Here is an 11402-nt window from a genome sequence, read left to right as displayed (position 1 = left end):
GTTCTCTTCTCCTTTCGTTTTCTTCTTTCCTTTTTGTTGGTTGGCAGGGGCAGGGCCTTTCTCGCTGAGCGAGCGCATCCGATTCTAAAGTCCTTTCCTAAACCACTTCCCGTTCAGTTGCTGAAAGATAGAGAGTTGGTTTTCTAAATGAGATTAAGTTCCACGAATATGCAGGCTAGAAAGATGCTATTTGCTGCTATTCTATCTATTTGTGCATCAAGTTCGAAGAAGATCTCAATCTATAATGAAGAAATGATAGTAGCTCGTTGTTTTATAGGCTTTATCATATTCAGTCGGAAGAGTTTAGGTAAGACTTTCAAAGTGATTCTCGACGGGAGAATCCAGGCTATTCAGGAGGAATTGCAGCAATTCCTCAATCCTAACGAAGTAGTTCTTCTGGAATCCAATGAACAACAACGATTACTTAGGATCAGCTTGCGAATTTGTGGCACCGTAGTAGAATCATTACCAATGGCACGCTGTGCGCCTAAGTGCGAAAAGACAGTGCAAGCTTTCTTATGCCGAAACCTAAATGTTAAGTCAGCAACACTTCCAAATGCCACTTCTTCCCGTCGCATCCGTCTTCAGGACGATCTAGTCACAGGTTTTCACTTCTCAGTGAGTGAAAGATTTGTCCCCGGGACTACGTTGAGAGCTTCTATAGCTATAGTAGAACTCATTCGAGAGGGCTTGGGGGTCTTAAAAATGGTTCGGGTGGGGGGTTTATCTTCAGAATAAAGAAGACGAATATAATTCATGTTCATGCTAACAGAAGAGCGGATCCAATACAAAGACGACTTCTTTCTCAGGAAGTGCAGCAATTGAGGAGCGCAGCGGGATATCATGCCCCACGACAGATATACCGACAAGATGAATAGTAGAAGAAGGAAGGGAATGCGCTGGTGCCTTGGGGCAGAAGCTTCGGTTTGCTTTATAATAAGGAAAATACATCTCATGCCATGGTTCTTGTTTGCGTATCCGCGGTTGGTCAACTATTAGTTGCCGCTGCAAGTGCTTGAGAATGAGTACGAGTAGGAGCTCTAATCTTAGCAATTAAATCATAGTAAGCCCGTCTGGATCTTATCTTGCCCTAAGTAACGATGTTGATCCGAGTATAGAAGAAATGAAGTTTCGATTTGGTGAGCATAAGAAGAGACTGAATCTGAAACATACGCTTAAACAAACGATGAAGCCGGAACTGACGCAGCAAAAACATAATTTTCTTTTTCTTGGGTGGAGGGTCTTTCTAGAATAACAGAATCAAGAGGAGCAGAGCGAACAAAATCCGCTTTGGAGTGAATTCCCGCCCTTGGCGCTAATTGAGCCGTAGATTATGAGCTTACTGATTCAAAGCTCTCATAAGATCTCGTTGGCATGCCCTACCAAATGAAAAGGAAGTCGCAGGAGTTAAGAGTTCTAATTCCCCGACTCCGTTCCCATTTATTAGTGTTCTTTCCACTTCAACATCAACTTAGTTAGTTAATTAAGTTGTTGATCCTCGCCCATCTTTGGCTGCCTGTGAGGAGGTTTATGTTGGACCTATGCGATCTCGTTACAACGTTCTTTTTTTTACAGAGATTTTTGGTGAAAACTGAAATCTTGAAACATGGGCGGTGGTCGGATGAACAGAATGTCCGAGTAAGGAGAACTAGCCAAGCTTATGAACAAGCGAAGGAATTGCAGCCTAACCATCTGTGAGATCGGAGACTTCGAGAGGCTCCCCAGTCCTCTTTAACGCCACTCTTTCCAAGTCTCCTTTGATGAAATGAAGCTTACTATTCTGTAAGTGAGAAGCTCAGTTCCGCTTGTTGCCCTAAAAGCAGGAAACCAAGAGAGGTAGGCGCGGAAGGAAGTGCTTTCAGTCGATTGAAGCTGAAAAGACTCCCTTCACTAGAAGACATTCCCCTCGGCCCGTTTCTGCCATAAGTACCTCTCCTTCGGCTAGGCCTTTCTTCGACGGCTTGGGAAAAGAACTTCACCACTCATGGTCTTCCTACTCCGATCTCGCTTCGGGTTTACCACTAGTTGGGCTAGCTGGCTTTCTGTCCTTTTCTTACTTAAACCGCTTACTGGAAGTATAGATTGAAGCCCCTTGTAAGGGACTACGAGCAACTCGCACTAGCCGTAACAGCAACAAGAGCGAGGGCTGCCTCATCCGCTTCCTAGCCGGAAAAGAAGGACTTTCTTCAAGCCAGGAAGAGCAAGAGTACCGCCCGAGAAGAACGGAAAGAGAAAGAAGGATTGAAATCATGAACTCCTTTCCCTTTATTATAAGTATAGTAGGAAAGCTTGACTGAACTAACGCTTTCTATACTATATAAGAGTTGCACCAGAAAGAGAGATTTTCTCAAAGTAACCATCCCCTTATCCTAGCAGTCCAGTGACTAAGAAGGGGGCGGGGGAGGCAGTCTTCGAACTTGAGTATGGATTGTAATTGAGCGAAAGATCTGCTCATCGAAAAGTGGTCAACAAGCGAAGGTCTTGACCTGGAATGGAAGGATCGAATTCGAGCAATAAAATAAGAGATTGAAGAGTTGACTTTACGTTGAATACAGGAACTAGTACACTTAGCATAGATGGAATGAACTCTAATAGAAAAGACTCCGGCGGATTATCAATGCCCTTACTTAGGAGAGGTAGGCTATCGGCCATTATACTCGTCTTCTAAGCTCTGCTGCAGAAAAGAGCCGATTCTTACTCCCAATTCAAAATCATTTTCAAAGCGCACTTTGGGGATGGTTGGTTTCGACATTCAACCCCTTGGCTCGGGTGCAGTTTGAGGAAAACTCCGTAGAGATTACTGTTGATCCATTTGTGAAAGCTCTTTTCCAACTAGTCCATCCCATTGAATTGAATGAAAGACTATCTCGACTCGACCCTTCACTACACGTCTCTTTGCTTTCTATCTCTTACAGACAGAATAGATGAAGGTAGTCTTTCCTTAGATTGATAACCTTTTCCCTTGTAGTTTTCTTTCCATACAGAAGAAATTCCTTTTTTTGAGGATCCCTCTTTCTCGCTCAAAAAGAGCTCGGAACCTAGCCCGAGAGATAAAAGCGTGCATTACGAGTACTGCCCAGATCTTCTCAATACAAGATCAAAAAGGAGGGGGTCTTTCTTCTCAAGTAGTAAAGAAGGCCCGGTCCTTCCCTAAATATTTTCTTATAGAGCCTAGGTTTAATATTGGGGAGCTTTGACAACTTCCCAAACGCCCCACAGCTTAGAGGTCGGTGAGTTTAGAGACCTAGAATACCCTTCTCACTAACCGTAGGTTCGAGCGAAGGCTACTTCAATAGATTCATAAAAATGAGCAGAACAGTTAGTGCTAGTACAATTGTTATCCCATCAATGACCATAGCCCGAAGCAGACCTGGAAGCTGATCTGCGAGTGTGAACGATTAATATCGCCTTTTATGCAAAAAGATTACGATTTCGATGGCTTCCTTTCCGGAAGGTGATTGGGATAAGGGTTTGATCGAGAGCTAGGGGATTCGGTTATTTAACCTAAGAGAAGAGATCCAGTTTACAGAGGAGATGCCAGGGGCGGTGGCTGTTCAAGGAAGTTTCTAAGGGGGAAGGTAGCCTTTTTTTATATTCGAGTTTGACCCCTTTCTTCGGAATGAATTCGAGTAGTAGCCATGGAATGGAAGGAGCAGCTTTCCCTGGCCGGAAAAAAGCGTAATCCGATCTTGCGCCCTGCTTTCATTATCCCTTAGTCCTCTCTCGCAAAAGCAATGGAAGGCCTTTGGAGCTAGTTTAGTTCTTTCATCGCCCCTGTCCCTCGTCAACTTGAATTGGAATTGTGCAACTTTCCCTTTTCTCGGGATTGTTGGTCTTACAAAAAGTTCCCCTCGAAGACGGACATTTCAAGAGAAGAGTGCCAGTTTGAGGAAAGAGCCTCTTTTGGGCCGGTTCTTGTGAATAGGGCTCGATTCATGATCTTAGGTTTGAATGAAAGACAGGACAGGATACGAACGTAGGCGATTGGCTTGGGAGTCCCCGTCAAGCAAGCATTAGAGTCAAGGCACCAGTATCCTACACTCTTTCTTTTTTTTGGCTCAAGAGCAAGGAAAACCTTGGCTGATCACCAGCTTTGAACTTTGAATCCGCTATTATCTTCAAGTGTCAGAGAGTGCAGCTCTTAGTCCGGCAAGTGATGTTATTGGTCGTAGGAAACCCCAGCTGATATGCCTTCGGGATAACCACACCTTCTGGGTGACATCAACACGATCCCATCCCAATGCCATTCCCCTTTCGAATTCAAAGCTCCATCAAAGTACATGGTCCAAAAAAGTTTCTATACTCAATGTAAGTGTAAAATACTTTTGAATCCGGAAAATAATCCATCGTGGGGCGGATGGTAAAAAAAAAGGTGACGTCCAAGGTGAAATAGCTTGTCCTAACATCGATTTATAGCTGACATAAATGATCTCTGACAACAAGATTTGCTACCTACGGCCTGAAACAATCGAAGAGATACTTGAGCGCAAGAAGCAGTACCGGCATAGCCCTTTTCTAAATGAAAGAAAATACTGGTACTGAGGTTGTTAAAGCGGTAGAAATGAGAGGCCTTCCTTACTTCTACGAATCGCCCATCTAATAGCCCTTCGGCTTTTAACATTCTTACCGGTTAACTACCGGATATAGGTAGTTTACGGAAAAATGTTCTTATCGTAGAGCGGAAACTGAAAATACCGGAACTCCGTCGGCACTTCCTTCGTCATATGCTTAGTAAAAACAACTCTTTCTAGGATGCTACTTTTGTAAAGAGTCCCTTTTTGGGGGGAGCCTGGATATGTCGATTTAGAATAAGCCGATGCATATGGGAACGAAACGTGAATGGAGGGGTGCCTCCTCGAGTTACTGCGGGTACACTTTTTGCCTAGGAGTTCTTCCTTTCTCGGGAGAAGCACCTAGCTCCAAGTGATCCTATTCGTAGCTCTTCTGCTCTTTCTCTTCTGTAGCAGCTCTTCGGTGAATCTGTTGTACTCTATCGCTTCCTTTCTTTTCAATCGGTATGCGCTCTTATGATCTGTAGCAAGGGTCTATCCAATATCGGCCGATTGGATTTAGTAAGAGGGCTTTTGTTAAAGCAATCGAATAGGAAGTAGTTCACCTGTCAAAAGTATCTCAAAATGAATTGCTTTACTTTCACTTTATGTGGGACTAACGACTTGAATGAAACTTTAGAGAGGAGTCATGCTAACGAAATAGGCAAGAAGGGGGGAGTGGTGAACAGCAGGTAACGGCTGCCGGGTAGGCAGAAGCACTAAGCCTGGACTCACTTTCGATCTATGGCAATTTCTCGATAGCAAAAAAAAAAAGTGAAAAAGTTCTTATTTATATAGGATAAGGAGATCGCAAGGAAGATGCTCAAAAAGGCTTTATAGCTACATTTATGTTTCAGTATGCTAGACCCCTCCTCTAGTTCAAGAGCTTTAGGCCGGATACTAGCTTTGCTCTAGTTGCTTTTCTATGTTGAGTGAATCGCTATGGAAATGAAATAGAAGAAGTCAAAAATGCCTAACAACCAATGAGGGGCTAAGGAATGGCGACCTTTGTGAGCTACCTCCGGACCCTGGGAAGAGTCCCGGACCATGGAAGCGATCAAAGGAAGACGGTAATCCACCACTGTCCTTTCGTGATGTTCTCATGCAGGTACAGCACAAGGGCTCATGCTATCTTGAGATCTCGGAACCTGAGTCTGAAGGCTTTGAATCAGACGAGTGGGAAGAAGATGAGCAGCAAATCCATAACCAGGGCCCTTCGAATTGTCTCCTTGTGATCAACATTAATGGGGAAACTAAAAGGAGAATTTCTCAACCATGGGGAAGTCTCTTATAGTTAAGGTTCTGGGTAAGAAAGAAGAATCCCATCCTCCCTTTGATAAGAGTAAGCTGAGCTTCCTTCAGTTTGCTACTCGTACTAGAGACTGGATCGTGAGCATATATGAAATCAATCGAAAGCATTGGTACCACCCTGGATGGAATGACTCTGTCTCACTGGCAGGCATGTTTCGACCTGAGGTTCACTGGCTCAAGGGCAGCTACTTACTAGCTTGAGGAATCGAGCTAACAAAACGCCTAGAACAAGGGATAAAAGAAGTTCTTTTGTTTACTACAAAGTTGGTGATGAGGACTTATGTTATGACTTTAATTAGTGAAATGGGGCTTTCGAGCCTTTTGTTTGAGTAGTCAGCAAGCAAGCAGTACCGTCAACGATCCATCAGCTGATCCATCAACGGAGAAATGAAGAAGCATCATCCACGGAAAAAGAGAAAGGGTTAGCGCGAGCCATTCTTGAAGAATCAATCTCACTGCCCAACTCAAAAATCTTCCAGGCTTTTATGCCTTAAACTTTTTTTCTTTCGTCCTCGGACCAATGCCTCCGATAAAGAAAAGGCAATCCCCATCTTCTCTGTAGCCCTCCATTAGACTGGAGGAAATAGTGCTTTCTGCTTGCCTAAGGGAGGATACTGCTTTTCAAAGGGGGGATTAGATTAGGACTTAAACTGTAACTTAAACCCAAGATATCTTAAAAGATGAGAACAGCACGTCCACTGGCAGCTCGAAAGGAGTGTAGCGGATTAAGCACAAGCCAATAATATCATTTCCCGGAAAAGGAAGAGGGTGAGAACACAGTTTCTTGGAATATAGCAAGGCCCAGAGTGGAAGGAAGCAGAAAGAGATGACTACCAAGAATCCTTGTAAGTACGGGTATCAATAAGTAGATTCGGGATGTAAGAGACAGTAGCTCACAGAGCTCATTATCTCTATCCCACTTCGAAGTCGATGTGTTAAGCAAAGTGATGCCTGAAACCATAAAGAGCAAAAGATACTCGGATGAAAGGTTATCGCAAGGTTTTTTCTGCCATTGATTGAACTAGGCAAGATAGCGTACATTGAACCAGATTCCATTTAACTTCTTGCTGTTGTCGACTCTGAACGAATGCTTGAATCAGTTTCATGTTGAAAGGCGAAAAAGACCAGGCAAGTTCAGAAAGGAGAAGAGACGCCTCGGCGTCCGCTGCTATTGATGCATCAGCAGCCATTGAATTTGCTGCTTTCTCTGACAGAAAAGATGTGACCGACTGCATTAGCACTTGTTGAATTGGTCTTCTGTAAGTGCACTTCGGAGTAGTTCAAATAGTTTTAATAACTGAAAAAACTTATCCGGGGCAACTCCGCCTTTTCTTTTCAACTAGTGAAAATAGGCCCTGATCGACAGTGCGCGAGGAAGGAATGACAGATCAAGGTGTGTTCCTCTCGGCGTAACCGGTCTTCTCTCTTACCTGTCCTATCTACATCTACAATAAAATAAGAAATAGCCGGCTTTGATTTTCATCGATCTTGGCGTGGGCGTCTTGCTTTGTCTTGATTACAGAAGAGACATCCCAGGCCCCCTACTCTTTCTAAAGATAACTGCCATTTAGCATTGAAACTAAAGAGGGAAAAGAAGATACGAAAGACTAGACTAAGCCAGAGATGAGATGCAAAAAGAAGGAAGGTCCAGGTAAAGCCTAACCACTGTTTTCAGGTGCAGATGAAAAGGAGGTGCCAGTCTTTGAGGTCTAGGAAAAACCGATGCGACGCGGAGAACCCTTTTCCATACAAGTTATCGTCTCGTCTAACGGTTTGAATTAAAAGAAAGTTTCCCTCATAGCCGCTTACGCCCCTTAGATTCCTCGAGCTTGTAAACATGACTCTTTCCATAAAGCATTTATGAAAGACTTGATATTCGTTCTGCGAACAGCCTGCTTTTTTTATTCCTTCCGAAAAGCGAGTGTGAAATGCCTTGTGTAATTTCTTTGTGGCTATACACTTAACACTAAGCAACTCACGCCAAAAAGGGTCTCGATCAAGGCACCGGCCTTCTCGTGCCACAGCTCTAATCCGAATGGCGTGTTCTTCCACTATTCACGCAAGTTCCAGTTCGAGCAAGAAAAGAACGGTTTTTAGATAAAATAAACAAACTAGAAAACAGATCTGTCGTTAAGTCCGGCTTGCAGAACCGTCTTTCGGATAACTGTTAGTGTTAGTCGGTTAGCTCCTTTTTTCAGTTGCTGTAGTTGGTAGTAGCGATAAACACTCCTATTATATATATAAAGACTTAATGAAGTGAGCTTGGTACCGCGGAAAGCCTGTTCAAGGGGGTGGAGGAGAGAAGGGACTCCCCCAAGAGAGGCCCGAGCACAACGTCTTCATGAGTTAAGTGTTCCCACCTTGGGAGCTAGGTAAGATAGTAAGGCCTGCTTTGTTGAATATCCTTTACTGCCTTCCTTTATCAGACAACTATTCGAGTTCCACTTTTTCTACCGGGCAGAGCTGCAAAAGTGGCTTCACCCTCTTTGCCCACCCTAAAAAGATCTTCAGAGAGGCGTTAACCAGAAGAGGTAGGGCCGGGAGGGAACGATTTCTGGGATTTCTATCTATCCATCCGTAAAGAGAACGGAGGCAGCCGAGACCAACTCCTTGGAATCCTTATAGGGATTCTATTAAATTCGATCTAGAGCTTCTATTCGAGGAAGAACAACCAGACGAGTACGGTTCATAGCTTTTGGTTGACAGATTGAGGTATCCTGATAGCTTGTTAGCGATTACACCCATTGCTGGGATCGAAGAGCTAGCTTAGAGCTTTCACTTCATTGTTCAAGCTCTTGAACATAGGTTGAGTTCATACATTGAATGCTTTCCTATTCAAGATATACTACCAATTCCTTTGAAGCTACTACCACTACCGAAGCGGGCTTGCTTGTTTTGGTTACCGGTTGGGGTTTCAAACCTCTCTCTTTCAAAACATTCTCAGTCCAGAAAACGAGTTCCTCGATCAGATCTACGCTACTGGAGCTTCCTTCTTGCTTGCCCCCTACCTCTCCTTAGTAGCCTTTGGGCGCTAGATCTACTAAATTAAAGAACAAAAGGATTGGGGATTAAGACTCTCGAAAGCTAAGTAATATTGCCACTCTAAAGCCTGCTTCATTCGAAGAATCCCGCTAACGGAAATCCAGACTCGACGTTTAAAAGACAAAACGGATATCAAAGAGTGAAAATCGAACTAGTTTAGCTCATCGAAGAGAAATGCCTAGTATGGAGAAAGATAGGCAAGGCAGGATAGCAATAGAGGTGCGGAGCGGAGATTAGCGCTTTCTTTCATTTAGGAAATTAGCCCTAGAAGGCAGGCTACTGATTAGCAAGAGGAGAAGCAAACTAGAGTTGAAGAAAGAACGGAGAGTGAAGGCAACTCACTAGGAATTTTCTAGAGAACCAAATTGAATAGGGTGCTTTGCACTAAACGAAAAGGAGAGAGCTTTGTTGACCTTTAACAGTGGCGAATACTTCGAACTTTCGAGATCGAATATAGCCTATAGTAAAGTAGCCACGCAAGGGATTCGACTTGCCAACTGATCCGAGTTTGATTGGGTCAGGAACGGGAAAAGACGAAAAGAAGCGCTGCTTTATTATCTTTTCTTATTCGAGATTGGGTGAGTGTTCAGTGAGTTATTCTGAGATCCTTTTTGACCTCTCTTCAATTATCGAGACCTGTATATACAAAGATCTAGGTAGCTCATCTCCTTCCTATATTCTATAAAAAAGAAAAAGAGCCTTTCTAAACTCTTGAATTGTAAGGGGAGGCCTCATTTAGAAGCGCAGTTCTCTTCTCTCGTTCCGGCTTAGCCTACCATGGGAAGGGACGAGTGATAGCTGTCCATTCTCCATAGGAATGTGATCATAGGATGATTAAATTTAGCTATTCATCTTCCCTGGGCTTCTCCAAGAGCCGATTGGAGACATCCTGGCTTTTAAGGATTTGCGCAAAGAGGCGATTTGATCACAGCTGAACCGGTAATGTCCAATCTTGTCTTATTTGTTCGGTCTTTAAAAGGACCTGGCTACTTTAGCTATGAAAAGCAGCTCAGTAGAAAGGCATTTCTTTCATTATCATTAACCATTTTAGTTGGGCATCCCATTGAATTAGCTAAGTCAGTAAGAATGACAGGGATTTTACCTTCGACTGGGGATTTCCAACTCTAATCTATAAACAAGTGTAGCGACTCCGGATCCGGATTCCATTCTTTTTGAGCTCATACTAGCTTTAAATAGAAATCCATCCCTGTGACCTGGTTCAAGCAATCAAGCAACACAACTTCCTTCAACCGCAAAAGCGGTTTCTCACATCTCTCTACGAGATTATACGGATAATTGTGCTACTTGAAATAATTAGTATCGGGTATCTTGTTACTAACTCTCGTTACTGCGCTTTAACGACACCGAAGTGACAGTTTTAAAGATAGGATAACGAGGCATGGAAGCGTTCTGCTATGCTATTAGAGGAGAGTTACTATAAACACAACTTTCACCCTATTGGTTGTAGTGTTAGCTTGTATATGTGAGAAATTAACAATAAAAAAACTAGATTTCAAATTCAAATCTTTCATTTTTCTGCGGGCTAGAACAGAGCAGATTTTTTTCATTCCAGCACTACAAGCAAGTTTTTATACATGGGAGTACATAAAATAGGAAGCTTACACACACATAGACCAGCCACGCAACTAAACACAACATTACAAAGTTAACTCATATTAAGTTAACAAAAGACATAGAACAACATTAAACATAACAAAGAAAGCCTAAAACACACTACTTTGCGTCGACAGACTCTTCTCTTCTAGTTTCCCCCGCCGCCGCGGATGTGTGAAGCCGCCTCCACAATGAGCATTTCTTGCTCTTGAAGGAGCGCCCTCTTCCTGTCTTCCAGACCGCGAATGCGGTCCCGGATCAATTGCATCATTCTTCCTACGGCCTCCGGATCGAGAGCAGGCGGATGCTCCCAGAACAGACCGAGCATTTGCTCCCGTTGGAGCTTCTCGTTTTCTACGCTTTCTATTGATTGTTGAATTTCAGCAAGTCTTCCAGCGATATCCATGGCTAAAGCTCTTTCTTGCCGACTTCTAAGTCACCGTCTCCCTTTGCAAAATAGAGACTGAAAGAAGCTTCTATTTATAGACGTTGGAGACCCTTAACCCTTTCTTATTATTAGTAAGAATTCTTGTCTTAGTTCCGTAACATGGTTCACCCCCGGCTTTTCATGAACCACTAGATTTTAGTGCGCTGAATAATTCTCCCCGTACGGATTGGAGTACGAAAGGCCCACCCCAAAGAGCGAATAGTCCTTTGTTTTTCGCGGGTATCGCCACGCGGCTTAATCCCGATCACTCCCTCAGGAATAGGACGCAATAATAGAGCGAATCCGTCAGAGAGTACTCCACCACGAGCTGACAAAGCACGCTCAGCCAATCGTCAATCTCCAGCCCAAAGCTGACCAGTACAACCATGTGTCACACCCCGTGGGCTTTGTCGTACCCTGCCTACTCGTCTTTAACTGGCCTATTTGTACTGATGAAA

This window comes from Primulina tabacum, chromosome 6 (genome assembly GCF_025594145.1).
Source record: "Primulina tabacum isolate GXHZ01 chromosome 6, ASM2559414v2, whole genome shotgun sequence".
NCBI lineage: Eukaryota > Viridiplantae > Streptophyta > Magnoliopsida > Lamiales > Gesneriaceae > Primulina > Primulina tabacum.
The sequence above is the reverse complement of the archived record's forward strand: the minus strand, read 5'-3'. Positions refer to the sequence as shown.